Source organism: Sciurus vulgaris (assembly GCF_902686455.1).
Source record: "Sciurus vulgaris genome assembly, contig: HiC_scaffold_632_arrow_ctg1, whole genome shotgun sequence".
NCBI classification, from domain to species: Eukaryota; Metazoa; Chordata; class Mammalia; order Rodentia; family Sciuridae; genus Sciurus; species Sciurus vulgaris.
Window position 1 is genome coordinate 2,092,025 of NW_027632957.1, and position 14,232 is coordinate 2,106,256.

The following is a 14,232-nucleotide window of genomic DNA, read 5'->3' on the forward strand; positions in this document are numbered from 1 at the left end:
CACTTTGTTCTCTTGTTTTTTTCATGTTGCTTGTATATTTCCCCATCTACTTGTATTAATCTGAGGTACTGCAGACTCAACCCTGAACAACTATATTGTCCCTGAAGTTTTCTAGTATCGCAGCTTTAAGAGGGAGACTAACATCAATAGCATCCAGTACAAACAATACACAGTCTCAAATCTAATAGCTTCCACCAAGGTATCTACTGCCCTCTAGCTATAAACAACAATGATGAGTTTAATGACAGTCCACAATATAAACAGAAAATTTGCCAAAAGGATTTACAATCTCAAATATTGTACACTGAGAAATCATAAATTGTGCAGGACATGATGTTCATGAAGAAGAAAGAGAGAAACCAGAAGCAAAATTCCATAGGAAGAGTGGAAGAGGAACCAACAGAGATTGACTATTAGGGGGAGAAAAGTTAGAAAGGAATCCAGAGAAACAGACATGGAAGAGGAACAATATACATATAAAGAGGAAAAAGTTAAAAATATAAGAATATACAGCAGAACTGCAAAACACCATGCATATATCTCCATCCTCAACAGACTGGTGCATGAGAAACACCATGTTCCAAATATGGTGGAGAGAGATGCCAAAGGAAAAAGTAAAATAAATCTCAGTGGAAAATTGAACAAATGACTCTGCCAGCATCCAAAAACTTCTCAGCATTGCCTCTGACTTCCCACAAGACTGTCTGGCCCAGACAGGCCCTGACAGACCCAGTCACTATCCCACCAATCTGGATCTCAGATGTCTTAGGTTCAAACATGTTGCAGTCCCAAGATCTCAATGGTACTGCAATTTGGAAATAGACCTGAGAGACGATAAGCAATCCTGAGAGACAATAGCTAGATGGCAGCAACCAGCACCCCAGGAGGAAGATCTCAGGTACAGCCAAACCCACAAGTACCTTACACTGTACCTCCAGGTCCTGGTGGGTGTCCCCAGACAGGGGTACCTTGTCTCCCCAAGATGGCAGTAGCAGAAAACCTGCCAGTATCTCATACCTCAGGCTCTGACTGTTGTCTCAAAATGGATGCAATCATGTGCAACCAAACCTGGAGTCTCCCTGGCAGTGAACCTCTGGGCAGTGGTAGAAGCAATAGGGGGTTGGTGGCAGCAGCAGCCCAGTTGTAGGTGTTGGTAATGGTGGGGATTAGCAGCTGCAGTGGTGGCAGCTATGAATGCATCTGCAGTGGCAACCAGAGAGAAGACCTCCAGGTGACCTCTAGGGAGCAGCAGCAGCTTTGGCAGCAGGAATGTCAGTGGCAGCAGTGTTAACAGCAGGTGTGCCCAGAGAAAAGTACTCTGGTGTGCAGAAGCAGCATGTGCAGCAGTAGCATTCAGAGAAAACACATCCAGTTATCTGAGGCATTGGTCTCAGGGGCAGTTGTGCCCCAACTAAGAGAAAACCTCCAGGTAATGACCCCTTCCAGAATATTCTGACTGCCACCACATACGTTAAGAATCATTTATATACATCTAAGCCTATTTCTTGATTTCTTTTCTACAGTGAGAGCCTTAGCATTTTATTTTTGGATCTTCCTCACCTTTGGCATCTCCCTTTGCCTCAGTTTCCTAAAACGTGGGTTTTATTCCTAGGCAAGTATTTATTAGGATTTTGGATGTGCCAGGCTCTGCAATTGGTGTTAAGCTGCATTGAGATAGTGATGTAAGCAAATAGTTATAAAATGCCTGGAATAGATGTGACTAAGGGACACAATTGATTAAAAGGAGCAAGGGTTCTCTTGCTGTTGCCTACCAATTGAATTTCCTATTCAAGAACTTTGCCCTGAGTCAGGGCACATGATTGGGAATAGGCCCTTTCTTTTCCAGGTGTAGAGCCAGAGCCTTTTGAAGTTGATGACCATCTGCTTGAGGCTAGTGGGAAACTTCACCTGCTGGATAAGCTGCTGGACTTTCTGCATTCCAGGTACAGGCATATGTACTGCTCTGAGCTGGTGACTGGTTAAAACCTAATTAATGAGGACCTTACCTATTTTGTGAGACTGATTCAAGTTTTCCTCTTTTACAAGACTCTAATTCAGGGTCTACTTTCTCTGAAATTATACACCCACCCCATTCCATCTCATCCCTTCCTACTCTTCCCCACCATTATCCTTTCTTTCCTTAATTCGTATAGCATTTAGGATCCCACTCCAGCACTTGGCAAGCCCTACCTTAATCTACTGACTGGTTTATCAGTGTATGTTCACCTCATCAGTCCAGTTTTGTTGTTTAGAGCCACAAGGACAGACTCAGAATTGAGCATTTCTTTTATAATTGCCTGCTGGTACCTTGTGTTGAATCGACACATAATAAAGGCACAGCAAGCATTCGTTCTTATTAACCTGTGGGGTTTGATTTAAACTCAAGGGGTACTTGGAATAATCTTTTGTAGAAATGTGAGCTGGGCATCAGAAGACCAGAATTTCAAAATTGTCCCTTTAGGATGACTGCCCCAGATGTGGCCTGAACTAACCTAAAACTTCATATTTGGTGAAATTTTCCAATCTTTTGCAAGTTAAATAATTGCATGTATTACTGTGCTTAATTTTCTTTGACATATCTACTATGAGTGTGTTAGAGATGGAAAAGAGCTCATAAATACCTTCCATCCAAGTTTTTTAGTCACAGACCAAGAAAGGTCTTGTCCAAAGTCATATAGCTAGCAAATGTCATAGATGAGATAAGAATTGAGGTTCTCACCTTCAAGCTCAATGCTTTCCCCAAACTTTGGGTGAAAATCTGTCAGGAGTTCTCCCTAACTCTTGATCTTATCTTTATGGTAAGATTAAATTATGTTCATTTTTTTAAAAAGAATATTGTTTTGTCAACACTGTACTTCTTTGTTTAGGGAAATTTTAAAACAATATTTGATAACAAAGAGGTCTCAGCTTGATGTTTTTCTTAATGCATTATTTTGAATTCTTTCCACTCTTCACTATCTATATGTAAGTTTCCTCCTGTATCATAGGGGATTTCTTCTCTAAAGTTATGCTTCTCAGACTTTTCAAGATGATAATGACTTACACCCCCAAGTGGGGAATAGCAGTAGGTAGCTGACCACTGCTCTTTAGGATCTTGGGGAAGCAACTCTTGCCCTTTACTCTTCATGTGTTCATTTATTTTACTATTAAAGTGAAAGTTTATATTTTTTTTTATTGAGTGAAGTGACATTCCAGAAATAAGCTCCTTGGTTGCTCTAGAGCTTTCATAGTTCCTGGTGAATTGACACATGCCCTGATCATATCTCTGCTGTAGCTTTAAAACTGCTCTGAAGGATGCAGGTACATGTGGAGGCACTTTGTATTCTTGTGTTAAATATGTAGAGTTTCTGAGAAAGTTATTTGACATTTATATTTCGACTTTAGCATTTGACTTATAAAATTGTATTCTTTGATAAATTTTGTGTGAGGGTAAGTCATCCTAAATACTACTAGAGTTTCGCCTTTTATTTTCCTTGCCAGGGGCTATTGGGCTTACTTTTCCCCAAAATGACCCAGATGTTGGATATTCTCCAATACTATATGGATTACAGATGTGACTGCCCTGGGCCACCATATTACTGAAGGCTTTGTTTAGATTTAATAATCAAATATGTCCATGAAGACTAATAAGGGGTGTGGGAATGTTACATAGGAAAAAGGTTCATAAACATTATTCAGAACCAAAAGAAGATGAGGAGAGGGGATAGCACTATGTGAAGCAGATGTAATAATGTTGAGTATCTTCAAAAATGTATGATAAGTATCAGTGCCAGAAACTTTCAGTGTCTTGCAACATTCAGCTCAACACTTGTATACTTATTAAGGATTAGTTAGAAAATGAATATCAATAGTATAGAGATCCCACAAATCAAGCAGGGGGAGGTAGGACCAATTATTTCTATGGACAATAGGGAATGTAGCAATTACCTGAGAACTCTGTTTTATAGGTAATAAATTTGATGTGGGATAATGGGAAAAAGCTTAAACAGTGGATGATTTTTGAGCCTTTGGTAGATTATCAGCTGCAGAACTAAGAGTTTTAAAATTTAGTTCAGAGTGGTCTCTCAGATCCACTTGATGCCCTCTAAGTACTACAGTAATCTGGATACTTGCAGAAATGCCATTGGCACATTGAGGAATCTCCACTGCCAAAACATGATGAGTTTATAATTCCCCTTCCTGACCTGATGCATGGTGGTAAGTGGAGAGCCCGAAAGCTTCATTGAAAAGCAGATGCTTTTCAATGGGAAATCCGGCTCCTGAGTGCTTGTCTTACTGCTTGCCTAAGTAAGGATTGTGTCTCAGGAAATAGAAACTGCCATAGAGGGTGGATATTTAGGGTTGTCTAGGAATAATCAAAACTGAATGTTAACTCTGTTTTAAGTGCTAAAACTTTGGCTGCATGTGTTTTAAAAACCCAGGATAGAGTGTTTTGGTGAGTTTTTATGTAAAGTGTTGTATTGTCCCCTAAATTTAGATTTTTCCCATAGGATTTATTTAAAGTGGGGCCATGCCTGGATATGGAAAGGACAATATAGGCATTTGGTTTAGGAATGAATTGTTTTTTTTTTTTTTTATTTTTTGAAAAGAGTTAAGATCTGTTTGTTTGTCGTTGTTCTTCTCTATGTAAAGGCTACAGCTTTGAGCATGTGGATGGTTCCATGAGAGAAGAGAGACACCTGGCTATAAAGAACTTTGGACAGCAGCCCAGTTTTATTTATCTCCTGAATACCAGGGCAGGTAAGCCACATAGGTATTGATGAAAGCAGACAAAGAAGGACTGGTGTAGTACTCTTACATCACAACAATTGGTACATTTTTTCATAATTCTCTGAAAGGTTAGGTTATTACAAAGGAGTATAATAAATCAAGGCAGTTGCCATAGTATAGTACTGGACTTCTACTTTGGAACTCTTTTCTGTCCAACCTATCTAAGCTGTGATGTCACAAAGAAGTGAGGTTGGAACCTGAGCTTATTGGAAAGTAATTCTGATCTGCTTTGATCTCTGACCTGGGAATGACCTGGATTTTTTTTTTTTTTTGTAATTTTGAGGAAGTTTTATTTATGTTCAGTGGAGGCAGCTCTCCTTCCCAGCTGTGAATTTGGAAAATAAGATAATCTCTTCGCTAGTTGCCCCTCCTCCACAAGTACTCCTGGAATAGTGTTGTATAGTTTAACAAACATTTTGTATTTAAAATGTGATCATAGTGAAACTGCCAGCTATTTGTAATTATTATGGCATTGTCCACATGACTTAAACCATAAATGTCATATGACATCTGTGGTGCTTTGTCAGTTATGGAGTGCTCTCATTTACTATTAAATAATTTGAAATCGGTTTTGGAAGATGCAATTATTCTTACATACTGAATCAAAAAGATCTTAAATTAATTTTGAATTCATAATCTGAGTCTCATTATTCTATTTTTTATAGACCTTAATTTGTATGGAATACATATAGAAATACAAAAAGAACATGTGTCCTTGATGAAAGAGAGATTAATACCTTTATGAAAAGAAAGTTCAGACTTATTTAGAAAGCATTTATTAAGTGCTTTTCATGATATGGGTATATAAAAACAGTGTTAGATATAATCCTTGAGCATAAGAAGATTATTTCTCCAGCATATCTTATCTGTCTAATAAACTCAATAATAAGATATAATCAGACTCCTTTGGCCTCAGTCTCTTCCAAGGTCATGTGCCACACCCTGCATCAGAGACATTCATTCAGTTGTCTCATGGTTAGTCTTAGGGAAAACTTGAAGGATCTGGTCAAATGCATTGTCAGGTTGGCAGAGGAATTCCATGTTTGTTTTAAAGATTTTACTATTTATGTTTAGAGAGCAGATGTATGAATCATCTAAAATTAGAAAGAAAGAAACCATTCATTCCATTCATCTCCCTGGAGGCCTTAGTAGATTATCTAGGATCTGAAGCAGTCCTGGATGTTAACTTTTCCAAACACTGATTGTCATATTTGCTATCACGTTTTTGCTATAGTTCTGCAGCATTTTCATTTAATGGGTTTCCTTCCAAATTTCAGGAGTTGAGGTTATTACCACATATTGCCAGCAGGTGGCAGTGATAGCTTATGACTATGTCCCAAACAACTAAATACAGCTTAAAATATTCCCTAGTAAAGAAGGGATGCACTAGCCAACTTCAACCAGAGGAAGATAACTTTTATGGAACACATTTTTAAATGAAATGATTGCCTAGATAGTAGTAGGATAGAGTGATTAAATGTTTCTGGACCTATGTGCAGTAGTACATGACTACAGTCCCAGTTACTCAGGAGGCTGAGGCAGAAGGATGGTGCGAGACCAGTTCAAGGCCAGTGAGGGCAACACAGCAGAATCCTGTCTCAAACACAGAAGTAATTACCACAGATTCTGGAATATGGGATGGAGTCCTGACTCTTTCATCTTCTAGTGGTGCAACTTCAAATAAGTCCCTTAATCTAGCTGTTTTTCCATTTCAGCTTCTGCAAAATGTGAATTATACCAGCAAAGATGAAGGGTTGTGAGGGTTAAAAGAGTTAATTTATGTAAAACTTTTTGAACAATGGTTGGTGAATAGTAATATAGAAGTATAACTGTCATTGTATATAATTTAGCATCTCTCAGTAGTCAGTCATTATTATTTCTTTAACCCAACTTTAATTTTATATGAAGGCTTTGAGAATGTTTCTTCCTGACTTGTCTTGAGATTCAGCTGGGAGTCAGTAGTCCTTAATGAAAGGAACCCTTCATTTAACTCTTGGAACAAGTCCTTTTAGGCTTGTTTCAGCAATGAGCTGTAACAACCCTTGGAAGAATGAATCTGTTATGTACTAGTTTTCACATTAATCAAAAAGAATGCTGTAATTTGCCTTCATAGTAGTCTAAATTTCTGTAACCCAAGGTACTTCCTTGACCCCTTTTCTGCACCACTGAATAAAGACCAGAAAGTTGTTGCATTGAGTGTTCTTGTCTTGAATTGATTTTATGATATTGTCTTTGATTAATGTGGAAAGCAATTCAGGAAGATGTGTTTAAGTGTTCTCTAGTCAGAGGCATGTATCATCCCCTCTTCTCATTAACTAGTGTCAGCATCTTCCTATCTTGTTGCTTGCAAGTGTGTTTAAGTACTTTTCCTAATGTGCATCGCAGACCTCTCCTTTTTTTACTTACATATATTAGTTGTAGATGGACACTGTTTTATTCAGTTTTTTGCCAATGTGACTAAAAGACCTGACCCAAACAACTGTAGAGGAGAAAAGTTTATTTGAGGGCTCATGGTTTCAGAGGTCTTAGTCCATAGAAGACTGATTTTATTCCTTGGGACTCAAGGTGAGGCTGAATATCATGATGAGAGTGTGTGGCAGAGGGAAGCAACTCACATCATGACCAGGAAGCAGAGGGAGACTCCACTCTCCATATATAGACTATATACCCCATATCTATGTCCCCAATGAACCAGTTCCTTCAGCCACATGGCACCTTCCTCTAATAACCATTCAGTTAATCCCATTAGGGATTTATTAACTTTTTAGTCCAAAGCTATAATCCAATCATTTCTCCTCCAAAACTTGCATTGTCTCACATGTGAGATTTTGGGGGACATCACATCTAAACCATAACACACAATATCTATATTTTGTTTATTTTTATGTGGTGCTGAAGATTGATCCCAGTGCCTCACACATGCTAGGTGAGCATTCTGTCACTGAGCAACAATGGCATCCCCCAGACCTCTCATTTTGGAGCTGTTTTCTGAAAGAGTATGTGTCCTTCTTCACAGATTTTTCTAAGCAAAATCCATTCAAAGTTTTCTAACATGGCTTCACAGCATTAAATTAAGCATCCTTTTCTGCCCCTTACCTCTCATTCTGTTATATTTGATAATTAAATTTTCCTGGGTCAGGCAACATAAGATGAGGTGGCACCTTTGACCACTCCAGGGCTCTGGAGTTGGGGGCAGAGATGTCAGGCAGAAGGAGGAAACCACTCAGGTGGACTGCTTTCAGGTGTTCAGTATGACCCAGTCTAACCTTGTGTCTGTTTTCCAGTTCCTTATTTGTGTGTTGCTGATCATGCTTCTTTTTTTGCATGCTTCTCAGGTGGAATTGGCATGAACTTAATAGCAGCAGATACTGTTATTTTTGTTGACAGTGATTTTAATCCTCAAAATTACTTACAAGCAGCTGCCAGAGTTCACCAAATTGGCCACAACAAGTGAGTGAGTTAGACATCTTCATTTTCCTGTTCTTTTGCTTGTAGTTCTGGATTGGGAAGCAAGGTGAAGAATGTAGTTCTGACAACAGTGTCATACTGAGAGTTGAGAATCTCTGGGTTTTAACCCCATTTTGGCACTGACTTGCAGAGTTGTATTCAGTGGGTCACATAATCAATTCAGTCTCACTTTGTTCTAAATAACGGTTAAAATGCAAAATGTTTAGAAGAAGCTTTTAGGCTTTAGTGAGAACCTCGCTCAGTTTAAAAATGGAGTGAAAGCTGGTATGGTGGCACATACCTGTAATCACAGCAACTTGGGTGTCTGAGGCAGGAGAATTGACACTTCAAGGCCAGCTTTGACAACTTACCAAAACCCTGTCTCAAAATAAAATATTTTGGGTTGTGGCTCAGTGGTAGAGCATTTTTCTAGCATGTGTGAGGCAGTGGGTTGAATTCTTAGCACCACATATAAATAAATGAATAAAATAAATGTCCATCAACCGCTAGAAAAAAATTTAAATAAATAAATAAAAATAAAACTTTTTTTTATATAAGCCTAGGGAGATAGCTCATTGGTAAAGCTCCCCTGGATTTGTTTCCCAGTACCATGAAAAGAAAAAAAAATGGGTTTAAGAGGTTGTAGAACTACCCTTTGACCTCAGAATAACATGCCTGCCAGGGGTTGTCCTTGGCTGTAGATGAAGTCCCAACTGTGGTCACTTCATCATCCTTTCCCTGACTCTTCTGGGACAGGTTCAGAGAGTAATTGAGGCCAGATCTCTTTAAAAAATGCTCAGGTCCAAATGAGCAATGTCCTTTGAATTGTTTCCTGAATATGGTCTATGGTCTCATTTGACTTATTACAGTGCTGTAAAAGTTATTTGACTGATTGCCTAAGACACTGTGGAAGAAGTAGTTTTTAGGAAAGCAGCTTCCAAACTGCAGTTCACCAACATGATCATAGAAAGAGGCCATTTTACTCTTGAGGCCAGGAACTTTAGACTGATGCTGACCTCCAGGTAAAATATGTTGTTCTTTTCTTTAAAGTCCAATAATTTACAATCAGTACTCTCTGTGGATGTGAATGCAAATAAAAAGTATCATCATTAACCACCCTTTGTCTCCAGTTACAAATTAGTTTGTTAGCCTAATTTATACCCACTCAGTACATACTACATGCAAGGTGCCATAGAAGCTAAATGAGTGTGGCATGTAAAGGCAGAGAAAATAGAATAATGAGAATGGACTTTAAACCATCAAACTTGGATTCTGATTTATACCTTATCACTTACTGGATATATGACTTTAAGCTGGTAACTTAACATCAGGGATATAATCTCTTTGGGGTTTCTAAAAATGAGTATGCCACTAGTTATCTCAGAGAGAATTTGTTTGGGTTTTTTGTTTGTTTGTTTGTTTGTTTTTAAAGAAGAACTTGACTTAATCAGTAATGATTAATTCCATACCTCCTCCTTAATCCCAGACCCTTTGTTCAATGACACAGTACTGATTCCATACCCAGAGGAGGGTGAATAAGACTGGGAATTCAAAATTATACTATAGGATATATGGATGGAAGAACTAGGATTATTTTCTTGAGGAAACAAAAATTAGATAGGAGTCAAATGCTGACTTGGAAGATTCTAGAGAGAGCTCCCTTTTAGAAAAAGACTTAAAGTTAATCTATAGCAGCAGCTTTTGGGTTAAAATTAGAACCCATATTATAATATACCCCAGGTACTTTTGAGGGATTAAGTACAGAGAGATCAATCCCTAGGATTCTGAAATGATTTAGGCATGAAGTAATAAATGGCCAAAAAGGGCAGTAGCTATGGGAAGATCTGCTGTAGGAAACACTGCAGAGAAAAAATGACAGGACTTGACTGTTGTTTTGAGGCAGGGAGTGAGAGAGATAACAAATTCAAAGAGGACTTCAAGGCTTTAAGCCTGAATGATGAGAACAGATTATAGGAAGATAGGTGGTAAAGTGTTAGGAAGGTGAAAATAATGTAGGCTTTCATCAACAGGATTTGTAGTAAAAATCAATGTAAATTAGAGGAAGACTCAGAAAAGTAAGGGATATCATTGAGAAAAATTTGCAAGAATTTAAAAGACCAACTATCAAACAAAAAATTCAAGAGGTAGGTAAAATGGGAAAAATCACATGGAATTATAAGAAGAATTATCAAGTTTACAATTATCCCAAGTGTGGCTTAAAAAACAGCAGTTTTATCTCACACATACCTGTATCTTTGCACATCAGCATTGCAGACAGGGATTGGTGCTATTTTTGTTAGGAAGTCATTGACTTGCAGAAAAGGTTCACAGTGTTTTGGGTACTAGAATCTGAAAGAGGAACCCTAGATTTTGTTTATTTGCTTGGTTTTTGTTTACCTTAGGGAGTAACTGGAGTCTGGCTTTTTCTATATTTTTAGTCTTCTGCATACTCATCTGTCATGATGGCAGGGTGGCTGTGCATTTTGTTTTCACACTATTGAAGAGGCAATTACAAATGTAAGCTAAAAGCTTGAGAGAGAGGTAGGAATATACTGTAGATGTCTAAATACATTTCTTCACAGGACCTTGAGAGATGAGTTCACTGTGGCCTGTAGTGAAAGTGCACATATTGCGAGTTATAGGAGATGAGGTCTCAGATGCTCAAACTTTTCCCCAGTGGAGGGAGCTCCAGGCATTCAATTAGGGGTTTACCTCTGATGTGAAATGCACAGGCACAACTCCTTGCTGTGGGCCAATATAGAGTACTGGCTGTGGGAGAGGACTTTGTTGGGACTACCTGCCCAGGCCAGGGGCAAAAAATTTCATTCTGGTTCTGTATGATTTCTTTCCTCCCCATCTAGACAGTGAGTTATTTATGGTTGCCAAGGACAAGGATAATAACACACTGCCTTGTCTCAAAAGAAAGCAGGTCATTTTTTAAATTATTAAAGAATCTAATAGTAAAAGCCATGGTTCTGGTTTGATAAATCTAAGCAGTGTAGAGTTTTGAAGTCCTGAAAAAGGAAAGCAGGTTCCTTATCATGCAAGGAGTACACAACAGAAAGAGAGGGACAGATATAGATGTAGTGAACATTTATTGAATGCTTACTGTGTACTAAGCATTGTCTGAGGTGTACTTTTTCCAGTTGTTTCATGGTGAAGAATAACAGAAGAATGATATAGACACTGTCTTTATCCCCATTTTAAGAAATTTTTCAAACGTCATTCAGATTCATGACTGTAATCCAAGCACTCTGTAACTTCCAACTATATACTCTTAATTACTATAATATACTGGTTTTCATTTTTTAAAAAAGTGAGTTTCTTAAAAACACATTGTGAGTACTCAATAGCAAGGAAAGCTAGGAGACTTAAGTCAAAGGGAGTGGAAGGGAGGATCCCAGTATGAACTGAGCTTCATCATAAATACTTGGCTTTCTTCTGTTTTGGTTACTAAATGCCAAAGGTGTTTGCCTTGATATATATATATATATATATATATATATATATATATATATATGCACATACACAGATATATACATAAATATGTTTATAGATTACTTACATTAATATATATATCTATATATATATAAATAATATATATATATATATATATATACACACACACACACACACACATACATACCTATCAAGGCTAAATATAAATATATCCAAGTGTGTTCTTGCTTAGTTTTGATGTCAGGTGTTTTCAAGCTATAGGACTTTAAGTTTCCAAGTTACTAAATAGACAGTATAGAGATAACTAAACAAAACTAAAAGGGCAAAATGCAAATGAGGGCCCATCATGTGGATCAAAATTGTTTCAGAATTCTTAAGAGATAGTGCTTAGGGAGGTGTAAATTTGGAAGGAGCAAGTGAAAGCCAGGTAGTACTATCTAAACTTTCTGGGTGGTTCTTGTAGCCTTAGGAAATAGGAGACGCATCCCCTAGAGAGGAGTGAGAGGAAAAGGCAGGATAGGGAGTGCACAGGACTATCCAAGGAGATTGAAATTCAGAAAGAGCCTTGGTGATCAGGATTGTTATGGTTTTCCCAAGGTGGGTTCCATAAAGTACTGTGGTAGAAAAGCAACTTGGCAAAGGAAAGAAGTCAGCTTATTGTGAGGCAAGGTATTGAGTGGCACCTTCTCTTTCTATGAAGTTTGACAGTGGGAGAGGTAGGAAGGTAGCTAATAGGGTCTCTGATTTTTCTCAGGACTACTGGAAGTACCTGTAAAAAAATGCTGGCGAGAGGTGCTACAGAAGATGCAGTAAATCATTTTATTCTTACTGTCCCCCCTAAAATAAAAGAAATTAGGGGCTAATTTTTTTTTTATTGCAGTTATAGATAATTATCAAAATCAATAGTTCTGGTCATCATTTATCAACTTTCTGCTTATTCCTCCTCTAACCCCACAGTAGCTTGGTTGAAGTCATCTTCCATGGGAGAGAAGAAAGTTCACAAGGGAAGGAATGTTCTTGGTGTCACTTAGACACTCAGTAGATCACCACATCCTGATCTTTGTTTTTATGAGAAGTAACTGGATTTTTTGTTTTCTCCATTAAAGTTGAGTGAAATACTCAAATTTGGCTTGGATAAACTGCTGTCTACTGAAGGTAGCACCATGGGTGAGATAGACATGGAGTCCATCCTGGGAGAGACAAAAAATGGCCAGTGGGTCTCTGATGCCTTGCCTGCAGCTGGAGAAGAGAGCAGAGAGCAGGGGGAAGGAAATGAGTTGGGGGGTAGGGTGAGCAAATGGCCCAGTCACCTCAAGCTAGTGCATGAGTGATATGCATTACAATAGGAAGTCCTGCATTCTACTCCCTGGGACCTCTTTTTCCTACCCAGCCTTACTGTCATCTTGAGAATATTCTTTAGGCTTCTTGATCCAAGAAATTGAAAATATATCTGTCTCTTCTCTTGTGGATAAACTTTGAATCCAAGTCATGATATGAATGCTTATGGTCCTGTCATCAAGGGTTAAATTTGTAGCTTTTCTCTCTTGATGCAGACATCTTATCTGGTCTTTATTGGAGAAGCATGTCATCTTTATGATCATGTTCTGCACAGTGATTCCTTTTCTTGATAGTAATTTTTTTTTAAATTGTAGCTAATATTTACGGGCATTTATTGGGGGTTCATCAACAGTGCCACCAACTATGTCATGTGCTTTATATCTTTTTTCCATTTAAACTTCATAAGATCCATGAGGTGTAGATCATTTTGTCTTCCTTTTCTTTTCTCTCCAAATTTGGTTAAAATATTTATCTTTTTTTAAAAGTATTTTTTTGTAGTTGTAGATGGACATTATGTCTTAATTTTGTTTATTTACTTTTTTAATGCAGTGCTAAGGATCAAAACCAATGCCTCACACATGCTAGGAAAATGCTCAGCTACTAAGCTAGACCCTAGCCCCAATATTTATCTTTTTATCCTTTTCTATTCTGAAATTTTTGAAATTTGGATTTGAAGGGATTTTGGTATTTATTTCTGTCTTTTCACATAGCAGCTTTGTATCATGCTTCCTAATATTGCATAATTTTAAAATGACTGTTTTCCTGTATCAGCAGCAATAGGGAGTCAATATGGTTTGGAGTGAGAGGGTTCATACTGAGCTTCTTAATTCAAGAGTTTCTTCTAGCTGAGCATGGTGGCACATGTCTGTAATCCCAGTGGCTCAGAAGACAGAGGCAGGAGGATCCAAGTTCAAAGCCAGCCTCAGCAAAAGCAAGGCACTAAACTACTCAGTGAGACCCTGTGTCTAAGTAAAATACAAAATAGGGCTGGGGATCTGACTCAGAGGCTGAGTGCCCCTGATTTCAATCCCAGAACTCCTAACTCCCCCAAAAAGGGTCCGTTCTCCAACCAATACAGAGAAGCGCCATGGTTTTGGTAAGTGGTGCTTCCTTTACTGGTAGGGAGTGGGCTGGGAAAGGCTTTTGGTTTTATCATTCTCAATTTTTACTACTTGCTTCCTTTTTTCTCTTTGCCATAAAATTGTCAAAGTTTGCCTC

The 14,232-nt window shown here is 38.1% G+C and overlaps 1 pseudogene across 1 annotated transcript in view; it reads left to right on the top strand.

The window, feature by feature from the left end:
- LOC306652072 (chromodomain-helicase-DNA-binding protein 1-like) overlaps positions 1-13,007 on the top strand; it is a 33,579-nt pseudogene extending 20,572 nt beyond the window's left edge. Inside the window, exons 8-14 of the transcript in view lie at positions 1,174-1,271; positions 1,847-1,943; positions 3,481-3,553; positions 4,633-4,740; positions 8,106-8,220; positions 9,087-9,239; positions 12,783-13,007. The product of the transcript in view is annotated as a chromodomain-helicase-DNA-binding protein 1-like (transcript). The remainder of the gene's footprint in view (positions 1-1,173; positions 1,272-1,846; positions 1,944-3,480; positions 3,554-4,632; positions 4,741-8,105; positions 8,221-9,086; positions 9,240-12,782) is intronic.
- The last annotated feature ends 1,225 nt before the right edge of the window (positions 13,008-14,232 follow it).